Source organism: Canis aureus, chromosome 5, assembly GCF_053574225.1.
Source record: "Canis aureus isolate CA01 chromosome 5, VMU_Caureus_v.1.0, whole genome shotgun sequence".
NCBI lineage: Eukaryota > Metazoa > Chordata > Mammalia > Carnivora > Canidae > Canis > Canis aureus.
This window is the reverse complement of record NC_135615.1, coordinates 29,265,964-29,286,502: the sequence shown is the minus strand read 5'-3', so window position 1 is coordinate 29,286,502 and position 20,539 is coordinate 29,265,964. Positions and strand designations below refer to the sequence as shown.

The 20,539-nt window shown below is 44.0% G+C and overlaps 1 long non-coding RNA gene across 1 annotated transcript; it reads left to right on the top strand.

The window, feature by feature from the left end:
• Nucleotides 1-10,040: 10,040 nt before the first annotated feature.
• LOC144313877 (uncharacterized) lies at nucleotides 10,041-18,134 on the top strand. The gene is made up of 3 exons (XR_013379516.1): nucleotides 10,041-10,363; nucleotides 10,525-10,694; nucleotides 14,315-18,134. It is a non-coding gene; the product is annotated as an uncharacterized LOC144313877 (long non-coding RNA).
• The last annotated feature ends 2,405 nt before the right edge of the window (nucleotides 18,135-20,539 follow it).

Below are 20,539 nucleotides of genomic sequence, written 5' to 3'. Positions count from 1 at the left end.
CGGGTGACCAGATGTTGCCCTTAATTCTCAGCTAATCGCTTCTGCAAACATTGTTAGTTCCGGCCACTCAGGCTGCGCTCTGATCAAAGCAGCATTAGCGGTCCTCTGCCTAGAAGAGGGGAAATAAGGTCCTTCACGTTGCAAATTAGCGCACTCAAAGCACGACTCCCCTTGTCTGGTTTTTACTAATCCATATTTGAAACAGGGCCCTGTGCCCCCATATTAGGCCATCTTCATTGCTGAAGTAATTTGCTTATGTCTTTTTTCACTATCAGATGCAGCACTCTTTCTATTTGAATAAAATCTTTACAGGAAAGAGGAAGTGCCCGCAATGATGTTCCCCCTCGCATCATCTGCCCCCAGAGTGCAGCTGAGGGAAACGCAGGTCGCTTCCCTTAAGTGCAGCCACCCCAAGGGAAGAATTCTTTGGTGTCCTGGACTAATTACTTTGTGCAGACTAAATACTGGAATTGTGTGTGTGTGTGTGTGTGCACGCGCACGCGCGCATTCCAAGATAAAATTTGGGACTGGGTAAAATGTTTGCATCTTTGCATCATCCTACTATATAACGCATAAAAACCACAGCAGCACTCTGAAACCTCATGTTCTCATTCTCTCTCTCTCTCTCTCTCTCTCCCCCCCCTCCCAGCTAGTGGCCTCACCTCTTCATAAGTGAAAGAGGAGGGAGGAGGAGGAAATGAGCAGGCAAGCCCCTTGCACTGAGGGCCCCTCACCCTCTTGCCCCCGATGCACACACCCCTCCTCCTCTCCGAGTGCACACTCCGGGCTGCAGACCACTGGGGATGAAGATCCACAGGATGTGGCTGCCTTTCCTCTTCCTGGCACCTGGAGGAAGAAAGCCACAGCCTAACACTGAGAGGCTGTGACTGTTGATCTTCTGGGTCAATGTGAAGGGGTGAAGGGATGCCCCGAGAACTGTTAGAATATGATTTCTGGGTGTGTCTATGAGGGTCTTTCAAAGAGACTTAGCATTTTGCTCTGTTTAGGCTGAGTAAAGAAGATCCCTCCCCTGTTGCTGGTGGGACAGTCTCATCCACTAAGGGACCGAGTGAAGCAAAAAGATGGAAGAAAGACGAATTTGCTCTCTTGCTCTACCTGTGACATCCATCTTCTCCTGCCCTTGGACATGGGTGCTCCTGGTTCTCGCTTGGACCTTCGGACTTGAACTGAATTATTATATCTCTGGCTTTCTAGTATCTCTGGCTTGCAGGGGATAGGTGTGGGACTTCTCAGCCTCTCTAATTGTGTGGTCTCATCCCTTATAATAAATCTCCTCGAGGATATCTGTAGCTACATCTACATCTGTAGCTACGTGTCTATACGTCTCCATCTATACCAATACCTATACCCATTTATTTGAGGAATATATAGATAAACAACAAAATATATGTCAATAAGAAACTACACAGACAGACACAGATATGGCAGTTCTGCTTCTCTGGAGAACACCTAGTGACACATATTCAAAAGTTGGAAATACCATAATTCATTAGACAGGAGGATCTAGGTGGTGAGACAGATGGGAAGGATTTTTCCATGGCCACCCAAGGCTGGCAAGCCTGAGAGCCAGGGCTGGATGGTTGGTTTTCAGTGTGCTCCCCTCTACAGCACCCTGCTCCCCTCTACAAGGCTCAGCCCCCCAAGCTGGGCGCCATGACGCCAGATCTAGGCTTTTTCCATGCTCCTCGCTTGGCTCACCCGGGTTTGGAGCTACCTGTCACACAAAGTGGAGAACTTCCACCATATTTACAGACACACCAGAGTGGTGGTTTTCAATCACTGAGTGATTTGTCTCCTCAGGGTTATTTTTTGACCGATGTCTGAAGATAATTCTTGTTGTCACAACTTCAGGAGTGCTGCTGGTTGGTAGGTGAGTGGAGCAGCGAGGGTGCTGCTAAACATCCTGTATTGCACAGGACAGCTCCCGATCACAAAGGCTCCTGCCCCAAATGCCAATACTGACAAGGCAGAGAAGCCTCCCCTTGAACATCCCAAGGTTGGTCTGCCAAGTCCAGAGCCACATGTGTCTCTGGGATGTGGTTTTGGTGGGAGCCTTCCCAGATCTGAAAGCAGGGGTGGGAGTGCAGAGTAGGGTAGCAGAAGGGTTAAGATATCTGGGTTCTGGCCCCAGCTCCGCCTTGAACGGTCCTTGCATGAAAAGAAGCTACTTCCTGTGTCAGGCCTAAGATAGGAAGGGCCATGGGTGCAGATTCCTGAAATTGTTCAGATGCCACCATGGAGATGCCGAGGACACAGCTGAGCATGTTTAGCCAGGCTGGGCTAAGGGTGCAGTGCCATGCGTGTCAGGCTGTTTCTGGCACCCACTCTCTCCCTGTCTGTCCAGGGGGAAAGTCTGAGCCAGAGCACAGCCCCTGTGGCCCAGGATACAGTGACCTGGCTCTGTCAGCTTCCCCACCCCCTCAGTGCACAGCATCCCTCCCGGGCAGGCCAAGGTGCAACCCCTAGGCCCCAGGTATTTACCCTCCCCTTTCCATATCATGCAGCTTCCTGATACCATTGCTTGCTTTCTGCCGTCTGCTTTGCCCCCAGGCTCCTTTCTCCACCTACAATTCCTCTTTTTATAAGCATCATTGTCAATATTTAAGGCTCATTCCAGACCAGATGTTTGATGATAGTTTGTGCATGTTTCTATCTATTCTTCTACTAGGTTTGCCTTAAATCCTCAAAACAGGTATGGAAGCCTTTCTACTTATTCCACTGTGAAGAAGAAGAAGAAGAAGAAGAAGAAGAAGAAGAAGAAGAAGAAGAAGAAGAAGGGGGAGGAGGAGGGGGAGGAGGAGGAGGAGGAGGAGGAGAAAAGAAAAGAATACAAAATAAAAGAAAGAAAAGGAAAAAGAGAGAAGAAAGGAAAAGAAAAAAGTGTGGCTTTCCTGCCCCATTCTGTCCACCAGCTCTGATCATACCTGCACCACTCTGCAAGTCCCATATGCCTTCCTTTCCCTGAATCTCTCTGGCTAAAAAACTCTTCCTGGAGGACCCCTTTTTCCTGAGAATCACTGTTCAAAAGAAATTTTCTCTATTAGAAATTTCTTGAGGCCCATGAATGAGTGTATTTGGTGCCTCACACACAAGAAACGCTCAATGCATATTTGAGCAATAACTCAATTGGATAATCAGCAGGCCTGACAAATGTCACTGTATCATATTGCTCCGTGTGATCATTGCTTTATGTCTCAGGAAAGTCAACCGTGTGGCATTTCTTGAGTTTCCACTTCATCAGTACTGCACAGAAACCGTGTCTTTTTCTTGACACTCAGTTTCTTATCCTGTCCCCAGAAACCCACAGTGTTGGAGAAAACAAAACCAAACCAAAAAACTCAGAAAGCTAAAGAGGAGATGGAACTCGCCAGAAATCTTAGGGCTCCTGCTGACCTCAAATGTGAGCTTCAGAGAACACTGCTCTAACTCAAAGCCTTTAGTGACTTCCCTTTCACAAACAAGAATCCCCTGAGAACACAAAGTTAAACATTAACAAGATCTGGCTCTCGTTTTAAATATTTTAAAATACGGAGACAGGGACACATTCTTTGGGAGTCTCAGCCTTTTAGCCCAAAGGAGAATCAATTTCAGTAAATTGCTGTAAATGTGGCAGTTGTGGACAAGAATCTGTTAATGTGCAAAGCCATACTTTTTCATCAGATCTATTCTTTCAACTGATAAATCTCCCCGGAGCAGAAACCACAGCACAAAATGTCACAGCAGGGGGTAAAACACTGAGGGCATTTGTAACTCGCGAGTTATTACTCCCGGGCTCCAGAGTGGTGTAGCAGTGAGATTTTCATTAATTGTGTGGGGCCCCAGGATGTGTTCTGGTTTTGCAAAGCTCTTTGGCAGGGCCTGCCTTCCTGTTTATCTGCCTCTGTATGCTCTCACAGCACACGCAATTCAAAACACAAGTGGATGCCTCTTATGATTCAGGACCAGGAGAGCCTGGAACATTTTTAATTAGGCCGAAAATAAAAAGATAGCAGCTCTGGAAGATGTGTTCTCCTATCTCCTTTCCTTCGAGGGCTGCAATTAAACACGCTTTGGGGAGAACTGATCCTTGCCACTTCCAGGAAAGGGGGGACGTGAGCCCAATTATTTGGTAGCCAACTTTGCCCCTAAAATAAATGAAACTGCAAAGCTGTCTTTTACCAAGTGCCCAGGCACTGACAGAAGACTGAAGGACCAGAGTTTCGTTCCCTTTCCCTTGGGGGCATGATTTAAACCAAGAAATCTGTCATCAGGAGGTAAGTAGGGAAGAGCTCCAGGGAGAGTCGAAAAATGATGGTGAAGGGTTTTTGTCTCCCTCTCAACCCTGTAAAACTAAGTGAAACCGATCTCTGATTGATTATTAAACACTTTGCATGAAATGGCTGGGGGATATTCTGCTCATTAAATCCATGATTCTTAGCAGAGTTATTTCTGCCAGATTTTAGCATGGGGGTGCTGGGAGAGGTGCACAGATAATGAGAAGGAAGTAGTAGTCCCAAGTTGGCAAAACTCCTGAGGAAGTTAAAAAAAACACACACACACACACAAAAAAAAAAAAAAAAACCCACAAACTTATGTTAGCAGCATCCCCTGCAAACTGGATATGGTGCTTTCTGAGATTAAGGAATCCGGTGAGCAAAATACAAGTCATCGCCTTTACCATGGGAAACAGTTATGCTCTATGGGGAGTGGAAAAATAATGTCTACCGGAATCCTTTCTTTGTTTGGAAGGACATACACCCTAAACGTTTCCCATTCACCTTAAATTGATTTCTTGAAGTATTAATGCCAATAAAGGTCAATGTGTTTCTTTCTATTCCAGTCCCGAATTATAATTATTTCTGGCATTTTTGTGTGTGTGCCTTTAAAAACATTTAGCATGCCAGGGCCTCACACCATGGTCTTTAAGAGAAATAAGATTCCTTGGCCTCAAACAGAACCTGTAGTGGAACTCTGTGGTACGAGCGCAGGAGCCATCATTATGCTTTTATTTACTACATGTGTTTCTCCCCATTTTCGTGGTTTTTACTTTTCCCCCTCTTTACTTGGAATAACATTGTCTCCACTCTATCTGGGAATAAAAGATGATTACCTTTTTGTTCAGAATCCCCTAAACTAATACAGTTATTCCGTGTGTTGCTAAGCAACTGAGCCAGATTCCCCAGAAGAATCTCACTTCACCGTTAGATCCTGCTTCCCTTTTTGATAATTGACCATGGAGAGAGTTCGCTGATGGGAAGAGAGAGCTTGTAACCAAGAGACTAGAAGACTAAAATAATTTAACTGTCCCAAGTTCTATGAAAAACTTTCATCTCGGATAAACCAATTGTCATGTATTCCGCACAACAGAATACTATTCTGTAATAGAAGGAACTAGAAGCAGGCGGACACAACATGGTTGAGACTGAAATGTGCTAGAAGGGAGCCCGAAACAAAAGAGTACTGCTGTGTGTCTTCCCTTCATTCTCAGGGGACTTCAGAGGGGACAAAATCACATCTCCAGCAGCAAGAAGTGGGCTGTGGGTGCTGGGCGTTCAGGTGGGGATTGAGATGGGGCACAAGGAGCTTCTAGGGGTGATGGAAATGCCCCCTCATCTGTCTCTCAATTCTGGTGGAAGTTGCACACCGAAAGGAAATTTCAATGGGTGCATTTTATCATATGTAAATTATAACTCCTTGAAGAAACCAAAGCCATTAATGCCTTTAATTAGTTGTGTTATTTTAATCTTAGGCTGAGTTGTGCTATTTTTAAGACCAAGAATATCTTTTTCTGTTGGGAGGATTTTTTGTTGTTGTTATCCTGTTTTGTTTTTACAGGGAAGAAAAATTGGCATCATCTACATAGGGAAAGCGCAATTCTGTTTTTAAAGAAAGTTTTATTTGGGAAGAATTGCAACTGATATTTCTCCCTTGGCCACTTTTTTTTTTCCTTTCCTTTTTATTTTTTTCATTTTCATCTCTATTAAAGTCATCACATGCAAATAATTGAAAGAAACTCCCACTCCACAGACACAATTACTTTCAACAGTTCTTAGCTGTTTCTCTTGGAAATATTGTCTATTTGTAGCAAAAAGTGCTTATACTGCTGCTTCTTGATCTTTCCAGTTTTGCCCTATTAGCTTCTCATTCTGGAAATACAGCATTGAGTATCCGAGGACTCTCTCACACACACACATGCATACAGGCTCACACACACACACACACACACACATACATTTCCATGCTTCATCATCCCGATATGGTTATCCCATAATTTTATTTAACTTTGTTTACCTTATTGTGATCATGGAAACACCATTTCTTTTTCACCGCTGAGACAAGTAGCAAACCACAATTCTTTTTCCTTTCCTGTATACATCTTTGTCTCCCCTGGAGTTACTAAGAGCTGGGATTTATTTGGCTGTGTGTTTAGTGCGCTCCAGCGAGGTCCCACAATGTCCAGGTCCAGGATATGATGGCCCCATGGGGTCCTCCATCCTCCTTCTTGAGTGCTACCCTTCACCTTTCCTTGTACCTGCCTCTTCAAGGCATGGCTCACGTAACTCCCTTAGAAAGGATATGTGGCAGGTCTGCTTGACCGAACCACTTTTTTGATCTGCTCCCCGCCCCCGTGAGGATGACTGCTTACCTGGGTGTAGGTGTCTAGATTGAAGTTCATTCCCTTTCTGAAATTTGAAGCTATTCCTTCACTTTAATCTCAGGCTCTCTTGTGTTGTTTTAAGAAGTCTGTGTCATCCTGATGTCTCTATAGGAAACCATTTTCTTCTGTGCAGGATTCTCATAGACTCTTCTTTCTATCATCCCAAGGTTCTGAAACATCACAACCATGTGCCCTAGTGTAGGTCCGTTTTCACTCATAGTGCTAATAACTCAACAATCCCTTTCAATCTGCAACTCGTGTTCATCTGTTCTGGAAAACTCTTTGAATCACGTATGAGCATTTCCTTCCTTCCTTCCTTCCTTCCTTCCTTCCTTCCTTCCTTCCATTTCTATGTTTGGATACCCCAGCCCCATGTTACAGTTATCTTATCTTTTTGTCCCTATATTCTTTTGTGTTGTATATCCATTCAATTTTAACTTCCAATGCTTCTACCGAGTTGCTTCTTGCCTTCATAATTTCCAAGGGTTGCTTCCAACCATTTGATGTATTATTTCTCTCCATATATTATTAAATATTTCTTAAAGTTTTGTTCTCCCTACATAGGATCAAGTTTCTGTTTTCTGTGTAATTTGGTCCATCTTAGCCCATTTAGGTTGCTGTAACAAAAATGCCACAGACTGAGTGGCTCACAAACAACACAAATTTATTTCTCAGAGTTCTGGAGGCTAGAAGTCCAAGATGAAAGCACTAATGGATTTGGTGCCTGGAGAGAACCCACTTCCTGGTTCATAGCCCTCTTCTCACTGTATCCTCACATGGAGGATGGGGTGGGAGCTCTCTGGGGTCTCTTTTGTAAGGACACTAATTCATCAATGTGGGCTCCACTATCATGACATGATCACCTCCCCCAAAGACCCACCCTCCAAATACCATCATATGGAGAGTCAGGTTTCAACACATGAACTTAAGGGGTGGGGCGCAGGGACAGTGAACAATTCAATCTATTGCGGACTCTCTCTTTTTTTAAGAGGAAGGCTCTCCTCAGATATCTGGTGATCCCTTGCTATCTGCCTCTGCTGGAGCATTAGGGGCCGACAGGGAGCTCTTTGTGTAGATGGGCTTGTTGGGTGTGGACTTTGTAGACTTCTACCAGATGGGGAAGGAGCAAGTGGGGATCAAAAACTCAACTGCTTCTTATATAGACTCTCACCTAATCCTCTTGTTTTCAACCCATTTCAGTATTATTCTAGAGATATCAGTGCTGCCAATTCCTGAATCTTCTGGGTTGTGCTTCTTGGCTTCCCTTATTACAAGCTTAGAATTCATCTTTCTAAAACTTGCATCTCTTTCTACCAAAGAGATACCTTCTATTTCCAGCTTGCAAATTTCCTCCATTACTTCCTCTCCTCTTGGTCTCCTTTTCTGTGTGGATTTACTGCTTGTTAGCAGATACCCCCTTTTGGATTGCTTCGGGAAGTTTTAGGAGAACATGGAGACAACTGCATGAGGTCCTCCTGCCACCTTTAACTGGAAAAAATATTGTTTTCCAGTTTCATTGAGAAATGATTGACATACATCACTGCAAAAGTCAAAGGCACTCAGCAGGATGGTTTGATTTCCATATGTTATGAACTACAATAGGTTCAGCTCACATCCATCTTCTTGTATGTATACAACAAAAAGAAAAGAAAAGAAAAAAAACATTTTTACTCCTGGTGAGAATTCATAGGATTTACTCCCTTAAGGTCCCTGTATATCACACAACAATGTGGGCTATAGTCACCATGTTGTGCATTCCATCACAGGGACTTATTACTGGAAGTGTGTACCTTTCGATCACCTTCTTCCAATTTCTCCTCCCCTCTCCCACAAGTCACTTCTGGTAACCACAGGGCCAATCGCTTTTTCTGAGTTTTGCTCTGTTTTATTTTAGATTCCATATACAAGTGAGATCATGCCATATTTGTCTTTCTCTGATTTATTTTACTTAGCACCTGCCTTCTCCAAGGTCCATCCAAGCTGTTGCAAATGTGAGGATTTCCTCATGTTCTGTGGCTGCATAGTATTCCATTGTATATATATTTACCACAATTTCTTTGTTCCTTCATCCATTGATGGACACTTGGGTTGTTTCCAGGTCTTGGTTGTTGTAAATAAGGCTGCTGTGAACATGAAGCGAGGGGAGGGGGGGCCAGATGTCTCCTGAGTTTGTGTTATTGTTTCTGTTTAATATGGTCCTAGAAGTGGAAATTGCTGGAATCATATGGTAAGTCTACTTGTACGTGTTTGAGGATCACCCATATTGTTTCCCATAGTGACTGTACCAATTTAAAATAATTTTTAAAAGGGTTTTAATTTTATATTTTGGATCAGTGATCAAACAAAAGAAGGACGCAGAAAAATAGACACATATGGACATAGTAAGTATGGGAAAACACACAGAGAAAAAAGAGGAAACGTTGACAAAGAACACACACAACAGGACTCTGAAGGCAATAAAAAAAAAAAAAAATTACTGGAGCTCCAGGCCAGCTCAGTCGATAGAGCATGCAACTCTTGATCTCATAATTGTGAGTTTGAGCCCCATGCTGAGTGTAGAGATTACTTTAAAAAAAGATTTAGAAAAATCATAGACTATTATGAAACAACAGGTGGATGAGGTGATGCTGCTGTCAAAGTAGCGTCCTGGTTACATAGTGGAAGGCATCAAGAGCAAAGGACTTCATATAACTGACCCCAGCTACTGAAGCAAAGCCTGATAAGATGTTTACTTGTTCCATAATGACTCTGAACTTATGCCTTTAATGCAACTGGGTTTGTCCTCTATCATGTTCACCATTTCCTCTCCCACATCCCCTGCACACCGTAAGTAAACAGAGGAAGATACGCTGCTGGTTCTTGCAGAAGGAGAAGCTCCCAGGGGCACAGAGCACACAGGACCTCAAGTGACCCTGGCACCTTTGGATTGAATAATCTCTCTGCCACAAGACGGTTCAGTCTACTATTATCTGTAATAATAGCCAATGACCTCCCAAACAACTCGAGTTATCTAGCAGTGAAGGGACAACTTAAAATGCCTTCTATTTGTGTACCTTGGCCCCTATCTCTGTACACTTCACAACAAACCTACAAGATCGATATTTGCATTATTAATTTACGAGGACTGGAACTGACATTCATAGAGGTGATGCAATTTCCCCAAAGCCACCACATGCGTAGAGTATTGAACTCCAACTCCCAAGCCGCTGCTTATTCCCCTGCATCACGTTGCAAGAGAAGCAGGACGTCCTTTCCAGACATCCTATTCCATGACTGTGTTTTTGTTTCTTGAGTTGATTTAAACACAACAGATATGTCTTAATTCTTACTAACCGGGGAAGCAGGAAACTGCCAGCTTCACCCGCCAGAGAGAAGCATTTCAAACAGGCAGAGGGGCTGATCCCTTTACAAGCCAATGAGCTGCCGACACCGTCAGACTTTCCAGGTCTCTGAGTTAAAAAGGCAAACGGCACATAAATCTACTGGCAGACCGCCCGTGCTTCTGTCCTCACAGCAAAAGATTTTCAGAACTGCATGCCCTTCACTGATGGAAACGCTGAAAAATACCTTCCGTTGAAGTATTTTGAAACTTGAGAGGACCACAGGAGAGGAAATCAGATGGCTTCTTCCCAAGCGAAGTTTCGAGATACCACAGAAAACCTAGAAAGCGCTCAAACGTGAGGATTTTCCATTTAAAAACGTATAGTATGTAGCAACTTTGACACTTTCTCTCTCTCTCTCTCTTTCTCCCCCACCCCACCCCAAATCAGCTGTTCCTTTGGCTGCCACTGCCATAATCTTGTTTCCTAACTGCAGCTCAGTAGAGATTAATCTTCACAGACTTCCTTTGAAATCAATCCACACAGGAACCAAGACCAAAATCAGAGAAAACGAGGTAGAGTTGGTCATTATTCCTTCACCATTTCTGCAGCAACAAGGCTGCAAACCACCCAAGCAACGGTTAGAAGGAGAACCCTCACTTTGAGGAAGATGGACCAATCATCTGTCCTTTGCAAAGTCATCTATATTATCAATGGTAAGACTCTAATTGAAGGTTACGGCTTTATTTAATCACAGTTCCAAACAATAATTCACATCAAGTGTGTAAACTACCCAAAAGGCATTATTACGATGCCACCCACCCGGGACACGGGACAAGGGGAGCTTCAGGCAGAGACGTGACCTCGTCACTGCAGAATTTCAGAAGGGAGCTGAAAAAGACCCGAGAGGTGGCCTTTGCCATCATGATTTAAAGTCACCTCACCAGGGCGCCTCGTGGCTCAGTAGGTTAGGTGTCCGCCTTCCGCGCAGGTTGTGATCTCGGGGTCCTGGGATCAAGCCCCACGTTGGGCCCCCTGCTCAGTGGAGAGTCTGCTTTTCCCTCTCTCTCTCCCCCTGCTTGTGCTCTCTCTCTCTCTCTCTCTCTCTCTCTGTGTCAAATAAATTAATTAAATCTTTTTAAATATAATAAAGTCACCTCATGATGATCAGTGGATCAATCATTTGAGGTGTGATTAGTTTCCGCAGCGCGTGCTCTCCATGACATAGTTAAACAGCTTTGCAGGTGCATGTTTTCCATTCAGAAGAGGCTGCATTTAACATACGTCTTAGCAGAACCCCTGAGCGCATCCAAATGGATGGCCCCACGGTGTCCTATGCTTGCTTTTCTGTTCTTTGGCTCTGTCTTTAGTCTTTCTTTAACGTTCTTTTTCCTAATTCTAGTCTGCACAACTGTTGCTTGGAATAACCAAGTAATCACTACTAATTATTCCCACGGAGGATTCAAAATTTTGAATGGGCGGCCAACATAGTTTATTCTTTCGCAAAAAGATGGCATTTTAGGAAAGTCTCAGCAACCATCTTTTGTCTACAGCTTGAATGATTGAAGGCAGGAGGGGAATTTGTCCTGATAGGAATCCACCTGGAATTAGATTTCTGCTTCCAACAACCTGACCCAATCCCGGAGAGAGCAAAAGCCACGCAGTGCCCTGCGAGAGGCCGTTGTGTCCACCTCACCCAAGCTCCTCGCTGGGGACCAGGCACAAACAGGTTGGAGAGCAAGGGTCCGTTCTGTTCAGAAATGTCTCCGCGTGGTATTCTGCTGATGAGTCAGCCCCTGGCACAAGCACGCACGGAACCAGGAAATATATTAAGCACAGTTGACTCTTGAACCACATGGGAATTAGTGGCACCAATACCCCCACTCGGTGCAGTTGGAAATACATATACAATTTTTGACTCCCTCCAAAGCTAAACTGCTAATAGCTTACCAATAATATAAAGTTGATGGACACATATTTTGTATGTTTTATGCATTAACTGAATTTATGTATCATACTGTAAAAAAATATCTGCATGTAGGTATTATTCTACAAAGTATTCTCAAAGAGCACGGACTACTGGGAAGAGGCTTTTTGGCATCGCTGCCATGCTTCTTCCCGCTTCCTTCCTTGAGGTTGTGATGGCTGAAGCTCCAGTAGCTATTTTGGACCATAAGGTGTCCTTGGAAATGAGAGCCATGCATGCACTGAAACTGTTGGAGTGCAAGATCCAAGCATGGGTCCCTAAATACCACTGTAGCAGCTCTGTACTTCCCATCTTCAGAGTTAGGTGACACAGAAGCAAATTTCTGCATTGCTGAAACAACTATTATCTGTGGTTTTCTGTTATGTGTGTCTAACCCTAATTTTAACTAACCTAGAAATCCACTCTCCTTTGCCATCCAAATGACCCCAGGTGAACGTGAATGGCTTACCATTTTACAGTTACATCAAATATGGTGATGGTTTTCATATCATTCAGTGAGGAAGATAACTTTCTTTTAGGGTTTTCTTGATTAAAACATGCATTTCTGTTTTACACACACCCTTTCTGGTTCACTCTCAGATTTCCCAAGAAGCGAAAGAAGTCACCCTGCTTTCGATGCACCAGTGGTGGCTAAATTGTAGGATCCCAAAAACAGGACGGCCCTGCCTCTCAATCCTCCCCTAGGAGCTCTAGAAGTCCCAAGAAGATGGTCTCACACTTGCTCATGACACAGCTCTTTGTCCAGTGACAAAGTATCCAGTCTTTTCCTTCCCGAAGCTGCCTATGAGTGGCCTTTGCTCCCCACCAGCATGTGGTCCAGACTTGCTCCCCCTCTGTTTGGGTAACTGCTTCTCCATGCACGATTTCCTCCAAAGACATCCTCCCCATCTTCCCATATACATTGCCACATGTCTGCTCTAACAAGGAGATCTTGTGCTTTCCATATCTTAAGTAGCTTCATTGAAAAATTTCTTTCAATATTTGCTTGGTTTTTCTTTTTTTTTTCTTTTTCTTTTTTTTTTTTTTTTTTTTGCTTGGTTTTTCATCACAGACCCCTCCCCTAGAACCCGAGCTGGATTGCAAGGCCCCGAGGGGAGGTTTATATTTTACGATCTTTTGTGTTGCTCACACCTAGCATAGTGTTTTAGTCTACTGGGGATGACATGACAAAAGTACCACAGACCTGGGGGGCTACAAACAACAAACATTTATTTCTCATAGTTTTGGAGGCTGAAAGTCTAAGATCAGAGCACCTGCAGGCGTGGTGTCTGGTGAGAGCTGCTCCCTGGCTCACAATTGCCATCTTCTCGCTGTGTCCTCATGTGGAAGAAGGGGCACAAGGCTCTCTGGAGCCTCCTTTATAAGGGTCTCACCCTCATGACCTAATCTCCTCCTAAAGCCCCCACCTCCCGATACCATCACATTGGGGTTTAGGATTCAACATATGAATTTGAGGGGAAGACACGAACGTTGAGGTGTTGGGCTGCTGGGCCACAGAATGCTCCAGAGTGAGGTGGGAACTGCCGCCACGGTGCCCGGTGGGGGCTGCCAGAGCAAAGAGTGAGGGAAATTGGCTTAGCAGGATGCCTGCCTCCCCACACCAGCCTTCTCTGAAGAGCTTGCCTGCAGGACGCCACACTCCAGCTGCTATCACCTGTCCTGCTTCCTTATTATACACTCAGCACCTAGAACCATGCTGGGCGTGTATTAGGAACCCCGTAAATATTTGTTGAGCAAATAAATGAACGCACCCACAACGCAATTGCTGATCTTGACTTGAAAGCAAATCTTTGGGAATATCTCAAGTGGTTGATAGGAAGCAGATGTGGCCCTGGGAAGCTTTGGTATATAAATGAGCAAGTGCTACCCTTAGGTCTGAAGATTTTGATAAGCTGAGCATGAAATCTCTAGAGTAGCATTGACCTTCATGTCCTTTCAGCCAGAGATGGCCAAACCTCCTGCTCAGCCCCCAAGATGTTCAGAAACTCTTCTCTTTCCCTTCAAGTTGGCTTATTGCTCTAGTGAAGCAGATTGGAAGCTGAGATGCCTGGCTTTAAGTCAGAGTTGTGAGTTTTGTTTTGTTTTGTTTTTTTTCTTCAAGTTTTAGATATTTATGAATCGATGCAAGGCCCAACACAATACTCCAACATGATTCCATGCATTTAGAGGGGGACCATTTCCTGGCTGAGTAAGGGATTGTGCAGATGGCTTCTGGAAGACCTTAATTCTTAGCAGCTTTATAAGTGAAGTGTTTCATTCAGAAGTCTGGACTTTCCTTTCTTCACTTTGCCATCATCTACATTCACTGAGTAGAACTTGGGTTGATCATGGGCACCTGGTGTGTTTCAGGGTTTCCTGGATTGAATGATGCAAGGACCTACAGCGCAGTCCCAGGACCTCCCACTCCAGTAAAGTGCCAAGAGGGGGCTGTGCTCGAATGTGCCCTGGCCTGACCAAGGATTTCATGTAATGGGGTTGTGGCCGCAGGCCTCATGTCCAGAAGAAGGAAACAACAAATATGCAAGATCTGGACTAAGTAGTGTCTACACTGAGGATGAGAGGATGTCCAAAGTTATCCACAACCCCAAGTTCAAGTTTTGACAGCATTTCGAGTGTATGTAAGTATGCGTGGTGAGCTTGGTCAGAATTTTTAATCCCTCTGCACCCTAGCGAAGGGAACGTTAGTAACTCCTGTTCAGCTTAATTCACAAATTTGGGTAGATACCAAATGGAGGAATTAGTTCAAAGAACACCTTAAAAGCCGAAGTCTAAAATACAGCGCGCGATTTCCATTTTCTGCCTTTTTCCAGTTTTCCCCTTCCTTTGTCCTGGCACACATCCTCTTTTCTTCTTTCCCCATGGTCTCCTTATCTGTCTTTGTTGTGATTACATGGGTTTGCAGCCTTTTAAAAAATGCCGGAAAAACCCTTCTGACGCTTGAGCTTGTGGTTTTATCTTCTGCAAAACTGAGCAAAGGACTTGGTGCAAAGCAGGTGCTTCAGTGCAGGTCGTGGCAATGAGCAGGACTTGAGTAACCTTGGCTGGAGGCACATGCTTGGGACCCAAGGAAAGGACAGGCTGCTGGTCTGGACTCTGGGGCCTCCGCAGGGCAATGGTATTCTCCTGAATTCACATCATCGATGTAATCATGCAAAATAATACCTTGCATGTAAAGTTGTTCACTTTCCCTCTCTGTTCCCCCAATTCCCTTTTCGACCATTGCTGGATGAATAACAATACATGATCTCCATGGGGACCTCTGTACAGAGCAAAGATGCTAAACTATTGATTCCAATAGCAGGACCCATAAACACCGGGTCAGAGGAGGAAGATGGCTTGAGTTTCCCTCAGGACACAGAACTTCATTTTGGTTTAAAACAGAAAAACGATAGGAGTGATGAAAGGACTTTATCTTGCTGAGCATCTCAGCGCCATGATTGACTCAACAGAGAAGAGGTCATTTCTGACACAGCCTTTTCTCCCATGTGTTTGCTGGGCTCCAGAATAGTGAGGAGCATGGACTATGCCCGGCACTGAGCAAGGCTGCATTCATTATATCATTTAATACTAGCAGAGAGAAAAGAAAAAAAGAAAAGAAGAGAAAAGAAAAGAAGGAAAAGAAAAGAAAAGAAAAGAGAAAAGAAAAAAAGGAAAGAAAAGAGAAAAGAAAAAAAAGCCAGCACTATTATTCCAATCATTTGAGCAAGACAGCAGCTGAACTTGAGAAGATTAAGAAAATGCTGAGGGTCACCAGTGATTCACTAGATTTCTGGTTCATTTTACAGTCTTCTGGAAAGTTAACTTATAAATTGATTTTGGTTTTAAATACAGGAGGAAGAGGTTATGCCATTCACACTACAGTCACAGTATAATTTAAATAGTGTAAATGACTAACAGGGTCCCGAGGCATCTTTCCTCTGGACTATGCATAAAGCTACCTTGGTTGTTCACTGGTTCAGATCCAGTGTCACGAGATAGGGGATGGTTTGAGTTGCCCCAGAGCTAAGTATGGAGACAGCATGTGCTTCTACACACCTTATCTGGTCTACACCTCAGCCCTCGTGCATTAATTTGATAAAGAATGTTCCTGAGCAGAGGCACCTGCGTGGCTCAGTGGTTGAGCATCTGCCTTCAGTTTAGGTCACGATCCTGGGGTCCTGGGATCAAGTCCCACATTGGGCTCCCTGCAGGAAGCCTGCTTCTCCCTCTGGTTGTGTCTCTGCCTCTCTCTCTGTCTGTCATGAATAAATAAATAAAAATCTTTAAAAAAATGTTCCTTAGTAATGGAAAGTCATTTTTATAAATTATAAGTTTTGATGAAGTTGATAGTGATGCTATGATCAGAGCAGTCTTAAACATCCTGCTTTTCATTTATCAATGTAATTTATAGAAATTCTAAAAAAAATCTATAAATATTATTTAAAAATTGAGAATCTAACAGGAAAAAGAATCCCTTATAATTGCTACAAACCACAGGTTACAGAATATGGGAAAGTTTGTGTTACATTTCCTTCCAACCTTCCTTTTAAAGTCCATAATTGGCATCACAGTTTGCCAGAAGGATGCTATTTTCTTCACATTAGGTTTTATTTCCCCATATCACTAAAAATTATATAAAAATATTGTTATATCTTTCAAAATGTCACTACTTGCCATAATTTATTGAACTATCCTCCCTGTACTTAGTTGGTCATTTAGATTATTTCCTTTAAGAAAAAAAAGAGTCATAAATAACTAAATCTACTTTGCTTAGTGCGTATTCCCAGAGTAGGATGACCAGGATGGGGGAAGGGACAATTTGAACATTTGCAGTGCAGTATGTTGCCAGGAAATGGCTTCGCAGACACCCTGGATCAATTTGCCCTTATGAGGTGGATGCTCTCCACGTGGGGTCCCAGGTCTCCCCAACATTTGGGGATTCACTTCTGCAGCCCTCTATGGCAGACATTCCCACTGCCAACTCCATGATCTCGTCTCTTCCCCTGAGACATCTGTTTCTCTCTTGAGCGAGTGACACAGTTAGAGGAGAATGTCCAAAATCCCTTTTAGAAATCTGTGTCCACTGTCTAGCATAGGCATGGGCACCCTTGAACACCGGGCAGTTCCCCACACATCCCCTGGACCCCACTGTCCACAGCGTATGTCTGTGCTCTGGGGCCTGCCAGGGTCCCCCTCCTGCACACCTGTCTCCTGCATGGTTGGATGGGGCTGAGGACATTTCCCAAGAAAGATAACCCTGTGGACCCTCCTCCCCATGTGCATCCCTCATGCCCTTACCCGGTAGCTGTAACAACAGGGTGTTGTTGGACCTGTCTGGGTAACCTTACCTGCACTCCCAGCTGTAGGTGCCTCTAGGACCCTGACATGTAAGCAGAGAGCTCCAATTTGTGTCCCTGGGGAGACCTCATGTTTTTAAACCCCAAACACTGGACAAGTGGTCTGTGAAGTTGTTAGGAGTTCGGCCTAGATTTGGGCTGTTTCAAACACATTCCTAAATGGTGGGAGCTACCAGTCTGGTTTGTTTCAAGATTAGGGGCAGTGGGGGTGGCATGGTCTGGGCAACGTAGGGCTACTTTGATCAAATGATGCAGATCAGATGGCAAAAGGCTAAAACTTGGGCCTTTCCAGATTCCAGCAAAGGAAAGGATTCAGAAGCTGACTCCTTGTCAAGGTCTTGAATCAACCAGCTGTTTTGTGATGTGAATGGAGAAATGGATGCTCCCAGAAGTTTGACAGTAAAAGACCACAGACTCATGGTCTCTGGATCAGTTCTAAATTGAGAGGGATGATTTCCTCCTTGCAGATGAAAGCCTTCCGGCTAGACCAGGATGAATAGATCTGATTACGCTTGAGAGCCAGCGTTCACATCTCTCGTTGTCAGTCCTGTGATTTTCTAGGTCAATAATATTACTTCCCAAGTTGTGGACAAAAGCCAGCTTTTAAAAAATGGGAGTGAATGCCAATGGCTTAATATACACTGTTCTACTGAATTCTGATCATTAAGTCCATCTGAAAGGGTCTCCAAATGAGAAAAGTCAGGAAGCGATTTTTGTTCTATAGAGAATGAATGTGTAGCAAATTATTGATCAGATACAACTTAAATCTTTTTCTAGATGAACTTTGTCATCACATCTGAAATGGAAGGAAATGGTACAGTGATTAGAAATTAACTCTCCCCTGTTGCTTCTTCAGACAGGAGGGAAGACAAAGCTGGATTCCGTGGCATGAAAGCGGGGCCTGTTGAGGAGAAAGTGAGAGGCTATAAATACTCGGGCTGACAGAGCAGCAGATGGTTGGATTGGAAGTGGATGTCTGGTAGAGAAATGTGCTAAGTGGTATTGGCATATGTTTCCTTAAGTCTCTGACCTGCCTGTTTCTCAAAAGACTTTATTAAATGCTTGGAAAAATAGAGTGGGAAGTTGATATAGCAAAGGAGAGTTATAAAAGGAAAGGAAGAAAAGGAAAAAGGAAAAAAGAAAAGAATAGAAAGAAGAAAGGAAAGGAAGGAAGGATGAAAGAAAGAAATTAATTCTCCAGGGCATGTGCTTCTCTCTCCAGTAAGCATTTCACTTATCCTGAAAAATATCAAAGCACCAAATTTCCTGCACCCCTTGTCCCTGGCAACCAGCCCCACTGGCAGTAGATGGCAAAGCAGAAAGCCAAGAGAGCAGCCGGGCCAGCGGCCTGTGGGCAGGTGCAGAGTTGGTTTGATCCCATGAGGACTTCCTGTTGCCTCTCATCCTGGGACCATCTACACGGGTACTCATCACACAGCCCTGTTGGTAAGAGCATGATGATTCTGAGCTGTTTATTCAAAAAAGTAATCTATTTCCGAAGTGTGACAACAGTTGTGCTCATGTTGGACCAAGACTAACATTTCTCTTTGGCTTGCACCGATATTTCCTTTGACTGAGAAGTTATCCCTTGACCCTACTTATGTTTATCCTTGGTTTGCTATAGGAAGGAAGGATGCTTCTCTTCCCTGCATCTAGCATGGGGCTTCTAGCTGGAGCAAGAAGATGCTCATTCACTTCTCACTGCATTGTTTGTGAAGGTTTCACTAGACACCAAACTCTCTGGTGGCACAAGTCACATCTTCTCTTTGCCTGTTGTGATGCTCCAGAGCAGCAGGCAGACGTCTTGCACCCCAGATGCTCACTAAATGTGCATTCAGAGTCTGTGGTGGACACACTACTTCCTCTTGCCTCTCCAGTTGGAGAGAGCCTCAGGGATGGAAACTGGGCTGCCATGGGTCCCCGTGGACCTGCCGGATATACCAGCAAGGGTGAGACCGTGAAGCCAGCTCTCTGTCTGCCAACTGTCTGCAAGGTGCTGCTGCAGGAATCCTAATAATCACATTCATGAAAGCAATGCAGTTTGGAAATCAGAGTCTCACAGCTAACACTCTGAACTTCACGGTGTGTGGGGAAAGTCGGTGGAGTCCACGGGGGTTCAGACCCTGGTGTGAAGAAGCAAGTGGTAGGGTAGAGAGGCCTAGATCAGTGCCTAGACTGCCATCTTCTCTCTCCAGGCCTCGCTGGCCTGCGTTTAGTTGTGACTGCTTGTTCCTCCCTGGAACCACAGAGCTCTGGGTGGCCCGTGGGGTAGTGCTTCCGAGACTGGGCCTTTACTCATCCAAAGCAACATTCCAGACCTTCTGTTGGCAGTGGTTGTCTAGAGAAGTGGGCTACATAAAACTAAAAATCTTTACTCCAAAGGAAACAATCAATAAAGTGAAAAGACAACCTACCTATGGGGAAAAAATGTTTGTAAACCAGGTAAGATGTTAATGTCCAAAATATATAAAGAACTCCTACAACTCAATACAACACCTCCCCCACGAATATCCCAATTAAAACTAGGAAAGGGCTGGCAGGATATATTCAGGGTCCTAAATGAGAAGAACATGCAGCCGAGAATACTTTATCCAGCAAGGCTCTCATTCAGAAGAAGATCAGGAGCTTCCAAGATAGGCAGAAACTGAAAGAATATGTGACCACCAAAACAGCTCTGCAAGAAATGTTAAGGAGGACTCTTAAAAGAAAGAGGAGTCCAAAGAAACAATCTTGATTGTCTCTAAAGTTTGTTGTTTGCCTAGCTAGACAACTTGAGGTACATATCAGAGAAATCGACATGATAGTTCATGCATTGACAGTCTTCATGTTTGTCATTCTGTGGGGATAACAACAGGACCCCATGGATATATTATTTGAACAATAAAACAATTAGAAAAATAAAAAATAAAAATAAAACTAGGCTAAAGACTTAAATAAATATTTCTCTAACAAAAGGCATGCAATGGCCAACAGATATACAAATGCCTGTCATCACTAATCATCAGGGAAGTGCAAATCAAAACCATAATGAGACATCACCTCACTCCTGTTGGAATGTCAATTATCAAAAAGATAGGAAGCAAAAAATGTCGGCGAGGATATAGAGGAGTTAGAACCCGTGTAGAGTGTTGGTGGGAACACAGACTGGTGCAGCCATTGTGGAAAACAGTGTGGAGGTTCCTCAAAACATCAAAAGTAGAACTATTTCTAGTAGTTCTATTTTTGTGTGATCCAGCAA